The 17,497-nt window shown below is 33.8% G+C and overlaps 2 pseudogenes; both read right to left on the bottom strand.

The window, feature by feature from the left end:
- Window positions 1–394: 394 nt before the first annotated feature.
- LOC132295810 (L-type lectin-domain containing receptor kinase IX.1-like) lies at window positions 395–5,777 on the bottom strand (annotated as a pseudogene).
- An 18-nt stretch (window positions 5,778–5,795) lies between these two features.
- Window positions 5,796–15,943, bottom strand: LOC132295809 (L-type lectin-domain containing receptor kinase IX.1-like; annotated as a pseudogene).
- Between the last annotated feature and the right edge of the window lie 1,554 nt (window positions 15,944–17,497).

Below are 17,497 nucleotides of genomic sequence, written 5' to 3'. Positions count from 1 at the left end.
CGGATTGCACTAACGGTTTAGAGAATTGAAACGGTGTCATTTTGGAAATAGGGAGCGACATTGCATGGCATGGCATTGCATTGGCATACATTACACTTTTGGTGGTTAGACGACTTGAGTATGCATTGTTGGTATTATCGTTTTGCTTGTTTTCCCCGAGGCATGACCCCACTTACTTGTACTCTATTCCTTATGTGGATTCACGGGGTCAAAAGAAGTGTGTCTTAGACACTTTCTACTGAGCTCATGCTCACCCCTTTATTATTAATATTTTTTAGGATACGAAAGGGAAGTGGCGGGCGACGCTCCCCCACAAGATTCGATGGGTTAATAGACTGTTTTGACATATTTTGTAACTATGATCTCTTTTTATTATTATTGCTATTACTATTTTTTAAAACCCTCGAATGACACGTATATTAGGTATTGACGTAAGAAATGACAGTAGTGTCCTTAGTTGACCTCGGGTTCGAATAAAGACCCGATTAACGATTCGGACTCTCAGGTTCGAGTCGTTACAAGCCGCCTCAAGAACATTTTTACTTCCATAATTCCCCCATACCACCTTCACCAATTCAATTAGAAATTTCTCACCGTTGGCTTCACCTTGTTTGATAGCGTGCTTTCCACACACTATCTCCAAAGCAACAATCCCCAAGCTGCAGATATCTGATTCTTTGGTAATTTTGCTATTCTGGCAGTATTCAGGAGCTACGTAACCCGGTGTCCCAATCAAATCTGTTGTTTGAGACACTTGTTTGTGTTATATTAGTCTAGCCAGCCCAAAATCCCCAAGCTTAGCATTAAAATTCGAATCTAACAAAACATTGCTCGATCTGATGTCCCTGTGCAGCACACATTGTTCACATTCATCTTGCATATAAATCAATGCCGATGTTAGGCCTAACACGATCCTGTACCTCTCCTCCCATGTCAACAAGTATTGTTCTTTGAAAAGATGGAGATCCAAGCTCTTATTTGGCATGAAATCGTAAACAATGAGAAGTTCCTGCTTTTGATCATGACACCAACCGATGAGTTTTACTAAGTTCTTGTGCCTCAGTCCACTAATGCTTTTAACTTCCAAGAGATACTCCTTCATGCCTTGCCTTGACTCTGGAATTATCTTTTTAACAGCAACACTGGAGTTGGTATCACTGAAGAAACCTTTGTAAACCTGTCCAAACCCACCCTCTCCGAGCAGCCCTTCATATGCAAAACTATTGGTCGCGACCACTAATTCCTTGTATGAGAACTTCCACCCATCTCAACTCACAGTCCGCAGACATTGGATTGTTTTCAGTTTTCCTTCTGTTCTTTGCCTTTCGATAGCCAAACCATACCAGAGCAGGAACCACAGAACAAGCACCAACACCCACCACAATCCACAGCCAGGTCTTGCTTTTCTTTCTTGTAAAATTTGTTACATTTTCAGCAATTTGCAGAGTAGAGCTGAAATCCCACGTGATAATGTTGTAGATTTCATACATAACATATCCAGTGACACCAGAAAATCCAACAGTCACCATCTCTGGTAAATGTTGCTTCAAATCAACTATGTAGGAAAGGCTAGTGAAATTTGAAGTACTACTATCATCAATCACAAGAACACTTGAATTTTTTGAGCTAGAATTATAGCTAATCCAAGCTTTAGCTCTTTGCCCATTTGTAACTTCACTCCAAGACCATTCCACGGCATTAACGGATCTCATATTGCTGAGATCAATACCCACATGATCAGAGGACATGTTGCCATTTATGTCCGATTCATTCACATATGTATCGAATTCAACAGCAACAAATGCTGGGTTGGAAGTAACCAGACCAAGATTGCCAGCTCCTGAGTTAGGAAGGAGTTAGGGAGTCGGTGGGGGGCAAGAAAAAAGGCAAAACCATCAAAATCATCGAAGGTGGTGTTTTCGTAGGATAGTGGTTTTGCAGAGGGGATGATAAGTAGGAAGAAAAAAACATAGACCTTGAACACAGCATGAACCAGAATATTTGGACGGAAATGATATTTAGTCCTGTTCTTGTATTTGAGAATTTCCATGGCGTTGAGCTAGAGAGTACGTACCGAGAGAAACGGATTTGGGTAGGCGTCCCTGTTGCTAAGTGAAGAAGCTGTTGGGCGTACATCAATAATAAACTTGTAGAAATCAAGAAATAAAGCATTAATTTAGGATTAATCAATTGATTACTTCAAGAATTCTGTAGGAGTTTCTTATAGTGTCCACCAATGGGGTTGAAAAGGGCTATGAAACCCATGTATTTTATTTTTAAAAAATTCCAACAGAAACAAGCTAGTCCTGACACTCCCGCGTAGTAGCGCTCATGTACGTTAGTCACTTCTGGTTGAACCATAGTCACCCTCTCTACTGAGGTCATGGACTGACCATGAGCCTTTACAACTTGCAAATTCTTTATAATAATCCTCAACATGCTTGTATCTTCATATCTCAACATGCTTGTTTCTTCATGAGAGTGATAAATTTAATATAGGGTTAAATGCACTAAACAAAACCTCCTGAGTCATGAACTGATTGCAAGAAACTCTTGAACGGCGTCAAACAACAGTTAACTGAAAAATAAAATGGCCTTTTTTGCCCACCAATCAAATGGCGTTGTTTCCTCTAAAATCCAATTTGAGTTGTTGATAGGGCCATTATAGTCTCTATGTCCAATGAAAATTTGACAAATGATCCTATCTTTATCAATAATTTTGCTGATTTTAAAAATATTAAAAATAACATTATTTATATATATATATATATATATATATATATATATATATTATTTACACACGGAAATATTAATATTTTCTTCTTCCCCAAACAATCACCTCCGCCGTCATGGATGCCACCACCGCCTCCCCCTCTCTGCAATCCACCTCTATCTTTCTCTAATCCACTTCCAACCCCAACAAGAAATTGAAAAATACCACCGCCTCCCCCTCTCTCTGCAATCCACCTCTATCTTTCTCTAATCCACTTCCAACCCCAACAAGAAATTGAAAAATAGTAGAACCCCCCTTCCTTTCTCTCTGTTTTTAACCCATGGAAACACAATTTTCCTGCGTAATAAAAAAGTCGTATCAAAACCCAATCACAAGAACCATATTCACAAAAGCAACAAATTCACTAGCGAAAGCCTCAAAAATTTGTTTTTGTCGATCACCAGACCAACCCAATCGCAACTGTCCCAAAAAAATGTGTTATTCGTTCATTCAATTCTCCTCCAAACACCGATCTTTGCAACAAAAACATATCTTTGTTGAATGATTTTCCGCCTTTTCATCGTTCTTGTCGTCCCCGGAGTTGGAGATCAAAGAAAGAAAATAAATAAAGAGAGGGAGGTGGATCGGAAAGAAAGAGGGAGTGGTGGCGGTCGTGGACGGTGGAGGTTGTTGTGAGGGAAGAAGGATGATGGCCATGGACGGACGGCGGAGAGCGGTGGTGGTGGGGCCACGGAGGGACGGTAGAGGTGATGGCCTTGGATGGGGTAGGTGTTGGAGGTGATGGACATAGACTGGTGGAGGTAGTTGGAGAGAGGGAGGGTGGAGGGACGTATATACAGTGTGTATATATATATATGTATTTCTATATATAATATTAATTTATTGTCATTGGTTTATTTTTGCCTTTTGAAATTTTTGCTTAGTCACGTGACACACGTGTTGGATTTTAAACCGTGAACTGACTTGTTGCAAGAAATGAAATAGTTTAGGAAGGTAAATGTCTCTTGGATAATTAAGCGAAATTTTTTTGGAGTTTTTTTTTTTTTTTTTTTTTTTTTTTTGATAAAAAGAAAAAAATTCAAAAAGGTTTAATGCACTAAATCCTCCTCAACAAAACAGTTCTATAGATTCTTTTAAGTAGTGGATGAGATCAATATGATTTGCATAAATAATGTTCTGAAGAAGATGAAAATGAAGTTGAAAGCTCACCTTGTACTCTGAAGATTGACTTCCCAAGAGTACAAAGAAAGTTTAATCAATTTTGCTGGTTATAGCATACAGGTTCCCTGTACATATCCTTGATCAGGGGAAGCATCAGGTTAGTTATAAGAAGACAAAAGTAATGGACTAATTTTAAGGTATGTTGTAATATTACAACATTTTTTGATTTGTTGCAATGCAGATTGTAAAATTCCGAAGTTTATGTTTTCCGCTGTGGCTTTTTGACCATTGAACTGCATTTTCAGTCGTAGAAAAGAGTGACCGTCAAAATTTTCAGAGAGCGATATGTAGAATGAATTGTAATAGATTGTTGTCCTAAAAAATATCTCAAATCGCAAATAGATAACATAGAAAGTAAAGTCATAGCATTCAAGGGCGGAGCCAAAAATTTAAGGTTAGGGTCCGAATTTCACTATATAACAAAAATTTTTAAAAAAAAACTTAAAAATGAATTATAATATAAATTATTTTAAAATACTGGTCATAGTATATGTATCTTGAGAAAATTCATTCAAAAAAAAAAAAAAAATACAACTTGGACAAATAAATAAATAAATAAATTGATGCTAGAAGAAAATTATAGAGAAGAAATGTAAAGAAATAAACATTGTTAGAAAATCAAATTTTCTTTATCAATTGTTTTAATTTTTCAAAAATCTAATTTTTGGAATAAGAAAATTAAGTAGATTCCACAATTCAACAACAAAATGAATTTTAACTAAAAAAATCAACAAGATTATTATTGAACAAGATACAAATAATTATAAAATTTGTTATTTAGAAAGTAATAACTAAAAGTATATAGATAATATTATTATTGTTATTGAGAGTCTCACAATACTTTAGTTTATCTTCTTTCTGATTGTTATATAATTTTAAATATTTTTCTTGTAAATACCATTTAAAAATAAATGTTTGACAAAAAATGTTTCATGCATTTTTACCAAACATGAGGGAACATTAATTATTTTATTCTTTTTTTTTCTCTCTTGAATTAATATTATAGATATTGTGCGTGTATATATAAATAAAATGACAATGTATTGAGATAACGATTATAATAATTATTTACCCAAAAAAAAAAATGACTATAACAATAATGAGCTTAAATTTTTGTTTCATAATATTTGAGTTTTTAAAAGTTTAGTTCAAAGAGTGCAAGTTGAAAAATATTTAAATTTTAATTAATATTTAGGGCTATTAATATAATTTTCAAAAAAATTAACTGGTCAATATATGTATTAAAAATATTTTGTGGGGGAATTAAAAATTTTAATAGATTTAGAGATAAAATTTACAAATTAATTAACAATTAAGAGATGGTAAAAAAAAAATCCAAAAATTTTGGAAGGGCCATGGCCCCCTAGCTCCACCCCTGACAACATTTGTTACCAAACAAACTCTTTGCTCAAGTCATAGCACTTGATACTTACAATAACAATACCAAAGATGATCAACGAGTGGCAATAACAATAACAATGCTAATTGTAAAGCAAAGGGAAGAAGGAAAAAAATACACACACATCACGTACACATTTTAACAATGCTAATTGTAAAGAAGAGCTAAGCCAAAAAAAAAAAAAAAAAAAAAAAAAAAAAAAAATACCACACACAAACATCACACACATTTTGAGCTTAATATATTTAGGATATTTCCACACATCTAAGCGTGCGAAAATTATGTACCACCAGAAGCTGTAAAAGATGAGTTGAACTTGAAGGAATCAATATTGCAGCTATTGGTTGAATATTGGGCTTGGCATCCTTCAGAACCACTAGCACCATACACTGAGGAAGGGGCCATAAAAGTGGATACTGGCATGGTTGCTGGTGTTGGGATTTATATGCCCTGGCATAGCAAATTCCTATCTGAATTATAGTGACATATGTTCCTAACATATCTGAAATATTTATGATTTATATAATTGGTGAATTCAATTTATTATGTTTCGATTCACTATGAAATTGATAGTGTCCATGTAATTACAAGAAATATTTATATATATGTATGTGATGGCAATCAATGCATGATATATAAATAGTAATTATAAATTGTTCATAGTCGGTAATTATGGATGGACTCATAATTAATTAAGACTTGAACTGGATCCGCGTTAGGTTGAGATATATTGCGAGAGTCGTCGTATGCAATTACTCCCTATCACCGTCATGGCATTTGACTCTTAAGTATGAGAAAAGTATAGACTCTTTTATTAATTAATAATTACTTTGATTTGTTCGGCGGATTCTTCGGGATCCTTAGACCGACACTTTGGGTAGTTATGTAATTAATAGTTAGAGGGTTATATTTTCAATATTTGCATCATTGCTACTTGTATTTATTTTGTATTGATTATGGTTGATCACAAAGTAAATTCGAAGGCCTTCGTGTATTTTTAGACAAAATGATTTATTATATATTTATTTATTTAAATTATTATTTTTGTCAAACAAATGTTTTATTGTGATCGAGTCAGAAATAATCAAAGGTACCAAAATAAATATATTAATTAAGTAGTCAGATTGATGGCTTTATTTATCCGATAACTAATTATGCATAGAGGGGTCAAAGTGCAATATTGACTTAGAGGTTATTTATTATTTAATTGGAATTCAATTAATTTCTTTTAGTGGAGTAGAAATTAATTTATGAATTAATTGAATTGGGTCCATGGACCAGGCCAATTATTAATTCATTGTAGCCAATAAAATAATAGGCCCAATGGATTCTCACTCATAGCCCAATTTGATATTGGAATCATATTAGATTTGAGACATGTGAATTAGAGATTGAGAAGGATTAGTTGTTTCTTTTTCTTTACCTTTATGTTGCCTATAAATATACATGGTTTATGTATATTTTAGGTGTGATTTTTAATGAGAAGGAAAAAGGAATTTATTTTCTCTCTCTAGAAAATTAGGGTTTATGTTCTCATCTAATGGAGGCTCCCACAAGCCTAGTTTTCCAAGGTCATTCATGGAGGCTTATGAGTGATTCCTAAAGGCAAAACAATTACCAAGAAGATGGAGATCCAAGAAGAAGGCATCTTGCTAAAGGATTTACAATAAGTGAGAACATTCACTTTAGAGGAAAGTTTTAAAGGTTTACTCATACCTTTGATGTAAGTATTTAATCTGTTAATTGAATGATACATCATATTTTTATTTTTGCGTAAAACTTGTCTCTATGTGATGAATCAAGATCTATGAATCAAAATCCCTCGAAAAGTTTTTAAAACTTGCCCGTTTCCTAACAGTGGTATCAGAGAATGGTTTGATTCATTACTAGAGATCATGATTTTATGAAAATCATCATTCATGGATCCAAAATTATATTCATATATATTTTTATTGATGTATGTTGATGTATGATTTAATATGTTGATATATATTGATAAATGATGATGTATGAATAATTGTGAACGAATGACGATGTATGGTTGGGTAATGGATGAAGCTTATAGGTTAAATTAATGTAATTTTATCTTTGGATGAATGTAATTAAGGTTTTGATTTAGCCGTTTGAAAGTTCAATGATGTAATTTAATTTTTTTTCCATTGTATTTCAAATTGTAAATATTTTTAAAGCCATGTAATCTTCGTCAAAGAATGCTATGAAGCTTCAAGAAGGTCCAAGAGGGTTAAATTAGGCTTCAGGAATTTTCTGGGATTTTTTAGAAATTTTTCAGAATTTTTCTGGAATTTTTTTAAGGCCTAATTTAATTTCTGGAATTTTTCGGCGATTTTCCGGCGACCGGAGAGTTGTCGGCGACAAGGTTTTGGCCGGAGATCAAGAGGGATTGATGGGAAATAATCCCATGTGACGCGGCTAATGATAGACCCTCGCGCATTACTTAGAGCATATAAATGTTAAAAGCTGAATCCATTGGCCATTTAAATTGCTTCTGTCTGTTATTTATTTATTTAACTGATGCATGGAATAATTAATTGTTTATTATTATTATTCATGCATTGGATCCATGATATTTAATTAAATGACTTGATTTATATTAATTAAATTATGAAAATTAATTGGATTTGATTACTAATTAATTTGAGAGCACTTATTGGGAAACGAAAAATTATTTTTGTAAATTATTTTTAAAGTGTGTCTCAAATTAAATATTAATGAATCATTTAAAGTCCAAATATTTTCTAAATTTAATTGGATTAAAATCAAGACGTTTTGCATGCATTATATCATGTAAATGAATAAAATGAAAACCCTAATTATGAATGATTAAAAATTGAGTGGGAGCGGGGATTTTTATACATTGCCCCATGGCCTTCATTATTAACACCATTGTAATTAGATCTTCAAAAATAAGGCCCCACGCATGATTTGAAGAGTCTTAATATTACAAGAATGGTTGTCTCATGAAAATAATAATATTAAATGTTCATTGTAATTAGATCTTTAAAAATAAGGCCCTACGCATGATTTAAAGAGCCTAGATTATAATGACAAGATATTTAATGTTTTATTTTTCATTAGAGCATTAATAACGTTATACACTCAATCTAAAATCAATATTGTTAGCTCCCCAACGGAGTGGTCTACATTAGGTGATTTTAGAAAGGCTAAACATAATCGGGAATTATTTCATATAGATAGACAAGGCATTGTCTTAAGAGATATGGAGATGATGGGATTTGCCCGCTAATAGCAATAATGAACTTCGCCAACCGAATAAGTTATTAATGTCTTGGTTATCCGATTTTTCATGCAGTGGTTAAGGGACCCACATATTATTTTAATGGAAGTGCTCGCCTAATAGTAAATGAATCTCAACATTAGTAATAATGAACTCCTCTAACATGATAAGTTATTGACATATTGATTGGTTGATTTATTATGCTAAAGAGTTGAGGGACCCGTATTAATTAAAAGGGATTGATCACCAATAATGATAATGATCTCTTATTCAATTGAGATTTATTATATTATGTGGTAAACAAACCCATTTTAATTTTAAATATGCATGACAGTATTAATAATTCACCTTGCATATTGTATGAATGCATTTATATTCAGACTAATTATGTCTAATCCATTTTATCTGCTTACTAATTTCAATATATGTGGATTTCATTTATAATGACTAGAAAAGGAATTTAGATATTTTATTCACAATGTGGTGGTACAAATGTATTTACTACTCCTAAAACCTAATTCTTTTACTTTAAGATACCCAATGCATTGAATAAGTGAAATAAGGCAAATGAGATGAATTGGTGCAATATTCTAGAGTTTACCTCGAATACGCTCCAAAGCTAACATTTACATTATTTTATTTTCTTCAAGCATCGTGTTAAATGTCAATAAGATGTTTTGGTGAGATTAGATAGAGAGTATGCTAAAGTACTATATCAGACTTGAATAACATCAAGATAGCCTAAGGAACTCCAATATGAAATCGAATTTTGGAAAATGATTGTTTATTATTTAAAATTAGCTGGAGATCAATAGGGCTGACTTGGGTGGTAAGTTTCAAGTTGACATGATTATTGTCTTATTACCAAACTCGTTCGACTCTGTTAGAGTGAACTAAATAAGGAATCAGTTTGAGTTCACACTCGCTGATATTCTTATAGAATTGGTAACAGATGAAGGGATAATCAAGAGTTTAGGCGTTCCTATCAATCTAACTTAGTCTATACCATCTTCTTCTAGGCCCAAGTGGAAGGGCAAAGTAAAGAAGAATGATGATAATAGGACTAGGCTAGCACAAAACATGGATATCCAAAAGGTTAAAGGGAATAAGGCAATGTATGTTAAGGACAAATTAAATTGTTTCTTTTGCTGCTAACGAAGACACTAAAGGACGAACTGTCTAAGCAATGACGTGGTACAAGAAAATATATATTTAATCATTGAGCCATGTTATGTGGTTGCATCTATTAATTCCTGATGGATAGATTCTGGAGCCACTAAACATGTTTGCAATTCATCGTAAGGATTTTGGGAATCCAGAAGCCTTGATGATATGGATATATATTTATCTTTTGACCTGATGCCAAGGTTGTAGTTAGGTCAGTGGGAGTATTATATCTGAAATTAGAGAGTATGAGGATATTAGTATTAGAGAACTATCTTTATGCACAGAAGTTAGACGCAATCTAATTTTTGTTTCACTTATGGTTTATAAAAACTGTGTTGTTATTTTGTAAAACTGGTTTTATAAAATTGAATAGATATGCGATTGCTTCTGGTGCATTGAAAGATGGTTAATATACTATAATCACAAACTCCTAAGATTTGCAGGATGTAAAAACTAATGTTGCATCTTCTAGATTTAATGTTAAGAGAAAAATTGTTATTCCTGATTCATTGTATTTTTAATGTCTATTTTTGGGTTGTTATCAATCAAAATAAGATTCAAAGATTGGTCAAAGAAGGTTAATTACCTAGTGAGGCAGGGGAGCCTAAACCAAACTTGTGAACCCTGTTTTGAAGGATAGATAACTCTTAAGGCTTAATCAGCCAGATGAAATAGACATAAAGGACAATTGGAGTCGGTACACACTGACACGTGTGGTCTTACGAACATCCAAGCAAGATTACTCACGTTTTGGATAAGTTTATCTGATGCAACACAAGTCTTAAACTCTTGGTATTTTCTGAGAAGGTTAAGACTGATGTGGAACACATATTAGGTAAACTTGTCAAGACACTTCGATCTGATCGAGGATATGAGTATTTCTTGGGATAGTGCAAAGACTATATGGTCAATGAGGGTATTATGTACCAGTTTTCCGCAATTGACGCTAAATGTATTTAGGTGTCAAATAGGAATAACAGAATTCCACTTAACATGGTTAGATCTATGATCAACTATGCTACATTATCTCTTTCATTTAAGAGTTTAGCGTTAATGACATCGATGCGCATTATGAACTGCATTCCATCTTAGTCTGTCTCAAGGATACCGTTGAGCTGTGTTTTTTTATTAAATATTAGTTTGAATCATATGCACATATGGGGTAGTCTTGTACATGTGCGCTTGATATGGACAAGTAAGTTGGAAGCAGATCATAGGCATGCTAGATTTGATAGCTACTCTAAATGTCACTAGGATGGATTATTTTATGATCTCAAAGATAAAAGTTGATTGTTTTCACTCACTGTTTATCTATAGGAGAATCATATTATGAATCACATACCTAGTAGCATAATGTTAGAGAATTTGGTATGAGTACCAGATGTACCACATGTGAACACACTTATTATAGAGATTGAGAATAATATATGAATTCCCTATTGATGCGTTAGCATCATCTACTACATAGATTCTTGCATCGGTACATTGATGTAGTGGGAGGATTATCATCCAATTCGACAGAATCATGTTTTTAGGTGAGACCATTATGGACATCCCTATTAAACATGAGTTGGACCCAGTAAGCTACACGGAAGCGTGAACCGATGTGGATACAGATCGTTTTGGTGAGTTACTATGAAATCAGAGTTGGAATCTATATATTCTAATAAATTCTGGGATCTTGTAGAACTTTCTAGTAGGGTGATTCCTATGGAAGGCAAGTTAATCTACAAAAAGATACCAGAAGATTTCTTAGTGAATAAATCATGAGTGTATAAGGGAATGTCATTATTTTTCTAATTCTATATATATTGATGACATCCTACACATTTAGAATGATGTGAAAGTTTTGTCATCGATAAAGAGGTAGTTGTTCAATTACTTTTAAATGAAGGATTTTCAGGATGTAAGCTAGATTCCTAGGATCAAGTTTTTGCAAGATCAAGTTAAAAGGAAAATAGGCTTATCTTAATAATCCTACATTGATAAAGTTTTGACCAGGTTTGGTATGCATAACTAAAAAAATGAGTTCTTGCTTTATTGATATGGATGGCTCTCTCTAGTAAGTAGTTTTTCAAGACTATCAAAGGAGATTAAGCAAATGAGACTGGAACAATATGTTTCGGCATATGAGAGTCTCATATATGCCATGGTCTATACCAAACAGGACATCCGCTACATAGTAGGGATAGTCAATAGAGATCAGTCTAATACTGGACTTGACAACTGGTCTATTGTGAAAAATATCATTAAGTACCTAAGGAGAACCAATGATATCATATTCATTTATGGATGTGATGATATGGTCCTAGTCAGGTATGCTAGTTCTGATTTTCAATCAGAAGTAGATACTATGAGGTTCATGACTTAGTGTATGTTCACTTAATGGAAGGGAGATCAGTTGGTAGATTGTTAAGCAGATTTCAACTGCTAACTCAAACCTGTAGGTGGAATATATTGCAGCCTTAAAGGCGGCAAAGGAAGCCTATTAGTTTAATTTCACTGATTTAGAGGTTGTGGAGTATACTAGCCTGCCTATTGAGCTATGTTGTGACAATAGTGCAGAAGTAGTCCAAACCAATGACCCAAGGTTCCATAGAGGAACAAGATACACTGAGAGGAAGTATTATGTTCTATATGATATTGTCCGGCAAGAAAATGCACTTGTAGTTAGAACATTGCATTAGAACACAACTTTGTTGATCAATTATCAAAGGTGTCATTGATCAATAATTTTGATCATCATCTGGATAACATTGGAGTTAGGTGCAATTTGAATTGGCTATGAGGGCAAGTGGGAGCTGTTGGGATTTATATGCCCTGGCATAGCAAATTCCTATCTGGATTATAGTGACATATGTTCCTGACATATCTGAAATATTTATGATTTATATAATTGGTGAATTCAATGTATTATGTTTCGATTCACTATGAAATTGATTGTGTCCATGTAATTACAAGAAATATTTATATATATGTATGTGATGGCAATCAATGCATGATATATAAATAGTAATTATAAATTGTTCATAGTCGGTAATTATGGATGGACTCATAATTAATTAAGACTTGAACTGGATCTGCGTTAGGTTGAGATATATTGCGAGAGCCGTCGTATGCAATTACTCCCTATCACCGTCATGGCATTTGACTCTTAAGCATGAGAAAAGTATAGACTCTTTTATTAATTAATAATTACTTTGATTTGTTTGGCGGATTCTTCGGGATCCTTAGACCGACACTTTGGGTAGTTATGTAATTAATAGTTAGAGGGTTATATTTTCAATATTTGCATCATTGCTACTTGTATTTATTTTGTATTGATTATGATTGATCACAAAGTAAATTCGAAGGCCTTCGTGTATTTTTAGACAAAATGATTTATTATATATTTATTTATTTAAATTATTATTTTTGTCAAACAAATGTTTTATTGTGATCGAGCCAGAAATAATCAAAGGTATCAAAATAAATATATTAATTAAGTAGTCGGATTGATGGCTTTATTTATCCGATAACTAATTATGCATAGAGGGGTCAAAGTGCAATATTGACTTAGAATTTATTTATTATTTAATTGGAGTTCAATTAATTTCTTTTAGTGGAGTAGAAATTAATTTATGAATTAATTGAATTGGGTCCATGGACCGGGCCAATTATTAATTCATTGTAGCCAATAAAATAATAGGCCCAATGGATTCTCACTCATAGCCCAACTTGATATTGGAATCATATTAGATTTGAGACATGTGAATTAGAGATTGAGAAGGATTAGTTGTTTCTTTTTCTTTACCTTTATGTTGCTTATAAATATACATGGTCTATGTATATTTTAGGTGTGATTTTTAATGAGAAGGAAAAATGAATTTATTTTCTCTCTCTAGAAAATTAGGATTTATGTTCTCATTTAATGGAGGCTCCCACAAGCCTAGTTTTCCAAGGTCATTCATAGAGGCTTATGAGTGATTCCTAAAGGCAAAACAATTACCAAGAAGATGGAGATCCAAGAAGAAGGCATCTTGCTAAGGGATCTACAATAAGTGAGAACATTCACTTTAGAGGAAAGTTTTAAAGATTTACTCAGACCTTTGATGTAAGTATTCAATCTGTTAATTGAATGATACATCATATTTTTATTTTTGCGTAAAACTTGTCTCTATGTGATGAATCAAGATCTATGAATCAAAATCCCTCGAAAAGTTTTTAAAACTTGCCCGTTTCCCAACAGCTGGCAGGGCTTGCAATTGATCAGGAGCAAAATATGTTGGTACAGGCATCTTTGATTGGAGAATGGGAAGTGGAGCATCAAAATTAAGCACATGAATTGCCTGTCTTATTGAAGGCCTCAGATTCTCATCAGGATGAGCACACCAAAGCCCAACAATCATCATACATTTCATCTCTTGCTCATCAAAATCAGCATATAATTTGGGTCTGCTGCCTCAAAGAGCTTTCTTGTTCCGTAGAGGTCCCAAACCCACTCCACTAGTCTTGCTTGAATTTTTTTTTCCTTGACATCAATGGGTCTTCTTCCACATGCTATTTCCAGTGCAATGATTCCAAAGCTGTAGACATCTGATTCCTTACTAGACTTGCTCGTAATGATACATTCAGGAGCCATGTATCCCATTGTCCTTGCCAAAAGTGTTGTTTGCGATCCTTTTTCATGATCAACAAGCCTAGCTAGCCCAAAGTCCCCAAGTTTGGCATTGAAATTTGAATCCAACATAATGTTGCTTGCTTTAATATCTCTATGCAACACGCATTGTTCCCACTCTTCGTGTAGATAGAGCAAAGCAGAGGCCATGCCTCGGACAATTTTGTACCTCATCGGCCATGTCAATAAGCTTTTTGCTTTGAAAAGATGGGAATCTAAGCTCCCATTTGGCATGAACTCATAAACGAGTAGCATCTCATGTTTTTCATGGCACCAACCAATGAGCTGCACCAGATTCTTATGCCTTAATCTGCTAATGATCTTAACTTCTGATGCGTACTCTTTAAGTCCTTGCTTAGAACCTCTTGACACCCTCTTCACAGCAACATAAGAAGCCAACTCCCTTACGAAACCTCGATAAACCCCACCAAACCCTCCCTCTCCAAGCTTTTCTTCTTCAGCAAAGTTATTTGTCGAATGAGCCAACTCATTGTATGAGAACTTCTTTGGTCCAGCACTCTTCTCGAATTCATCATCCATGGATAGATCAAAGACAAAAGCCCCATCTTCTTCTTTTCCTCTACTCCTTCTCTTCCACAAGAAAATTGCAATCAAACCCAATCCACCAACCAAAACACATGAGCCAACACTTGAACCCACCACTACGGCTGTCTTGTTCTCCTTCTTTCCTTTCGGTTTGGGGCTCAGCGTCGGCACCAGATCTGTAGAACTGAAATTCCATGATTTGATAGTATGCTTCTCATAAAGTTCCCCAGTTGAGGCTGAAAATCCAAAATCAACCCATTCCGGTAAGTACTTGCGCAGATCAATTTTGTGACTAAGGTTACCTTGTTGAACTATGGTGCTACCAAAATAACTAGTGAAGTCAACACTGAGGATTTTTGAGTCAGAACTATAACTAATCCGAGCTTCATTTTCTCCCCCTCGAGTGATATTAGCCTTCCATTTGGATGTGGTAACAGATATCATTGAGTTGATATTGATACCTACATGAGCGTAATTAGGGTCGGTCCAATTAAATTTAGGCCACTTGCAAGTATCAAACTCCACAGCAACAAATGGAGTAGTGGTGGAGTTCATTGTAACATTGTCGACCGGAAGACCAAGGCCACTGCCTGGTGTAACAAGTATATGAGAAACATTGGGAACGAGGAAGAATGCTAGTCCATCAGCATGGGTTGAATTTCCTTCTGAATCAATGACAAAGGAGAAATGGGTGACGAAGTCCGCCAGGTTTCCAGAAGCCTTGTCCCAGAGGTGCAGAGGTTCGATATATGTGGCTCGACCAGCTTTCTGCGTTCGCGCTAGGCCTCGCTCGTCTGGGGTGACTTGGAGGCCTTGTGCTGAGACATAAGCGTCTTCATGGACTCTTATTTTGACATTTAGATCATTGCTTGTGATTTCCGGGATGTTGAAGTGTAATGGAGTTGCATGGGGGATGATGAGAAGAAATGAAAAGCTGATCAGGAAGAAAATATAGAGAACCATGGATGATATATATATATATATATATATATATATATATATATATATATATATATGGTTGCTGCAGATCAAGCCTTTTGGTTAGTTGAATTTGAAGGTGGTTTTGCAACGGGGTTAAGTAGGAAGAGGAAAACATAGAACTTGAACACACAAAGAAACAAATTAATTTGGAAACTCGTATGGGTGACCTAGTAAATAAGGGATTTTCTGAAGCGAACCATATAAAAGCGCTATTCAATTTGTTGTTACGTCGTATATTAGTCAATTTTAATGGCTGTTAATGGCTAGCTAACAGCAAATTAAAAAGTTCAATGAATTTGTACCAAAAAAAAAAAAATTCAAACTTGATAGTCAAGCGAGTATAGTGCACTTTGCATTTCTTTTCTTTTTTTCTATTGGTTCCCCACTTATTAGAATACTATAAGTTGACGAACCCACATTTTCTTCGTGCAGTATATACATATATATATATATATATATATATATATATATATATATATAATTATTCGGTTGGAGATATTAAATTTTTTAAAGTTAATGTCACGGTCCTTGGCAATTACCGAACCATAATCCAATTTCGATAATTTAAAGTTTTTTTTTAAAAAAAAAAAAAAATGGTAACCGTACGCCTACGTTCACTTTTGAAAGAAGAGGAGGTAGAAAACTGAAGAGGATCCAACATAGGGAAGGTGCACCCACGTGCAAAATAGTTTTTGGTCACCCATAATTATTATTCTTTATGACCGAGTATTATGAAATATTAGAAATATCCAGATGCAATCATCTTATTTTATTTTTAAAGGATAATTTTATTGAGACTTAATAGTCTAATGGACAAGACCAGCCGAATTTTTCTTATTTTTGAATGCATTGAATGCAAACCATGTTGGAGGCTTTGGTTTTCATTTTCTTAACATGGTTTGTCCTCAAAATAAAAGAAAAATAAAGGGTAATTACTCTACCAAGTACCAGCAAGGGGGGTGGAAATTAGTAAGACAATGAAATTCTATTTTTAATAGATATTTATAAATTTAGAACTTTATTAGTAATAAAGTATTTTGGAAAATATTTTGATAATTTTTGTACTTATTATGTTGCCCTAGTGCGAAGGTATATATATTCATTCTGAACTCTTTGTATCCACTTTTGAGTGTAGTCTTGAATTTTGAGTGAATTAAGTAAAATTGTGTGTTCTTGTTATGGGTATGTTTGATCTTTTTTTTTGCGTTTTCAGTTTAATTTAACAAGATATTCTACTTTCAACGAGGCCAAAAAAATCTACCACATGAATATGGTTAGTAGAATAGGGAACGGGAAACTAGATTTTTTTTATTCCTCTTGTTAATTATCTTGAGAGCAAGACAATATATGAACCAACAATATTTCAAAACTAGATTTATTTATTTGATTTTATATATAAATTTTTATGAGATATGGTTATAAGTAGTTGCAAGTTCTTTTGAGATGAAGTAATTCCTTGTGCGCTTTCAAGATCAATCAATTTAACAGTTCCTTGTTTGGATAAGGTATGTTGTTGGCCTCCACCTTGAAGATTAT

Source organism: Cornus florida, unplaced genomic scaffold (assembly GCF_030987335.1).
Source record: "Cornus florida cultivar Cherokee Brave unplaced genomic scaffold, ASM3098733v1 CherokeeBrave_3.0.0_Hap2_Chr02, whole genome shotgun sequence".
NCBI classification, from domain to species: Eukaryota; Viridiplantae; Streptophyta; class Magnoliopsida; order Cornales; family Cornaceae; genus Cornus; species Cornus florida.
Note: the sequence above shows the minus strand (reverse complement) of the source record. Positions and strands in the feature narration are given on the sequence as shown.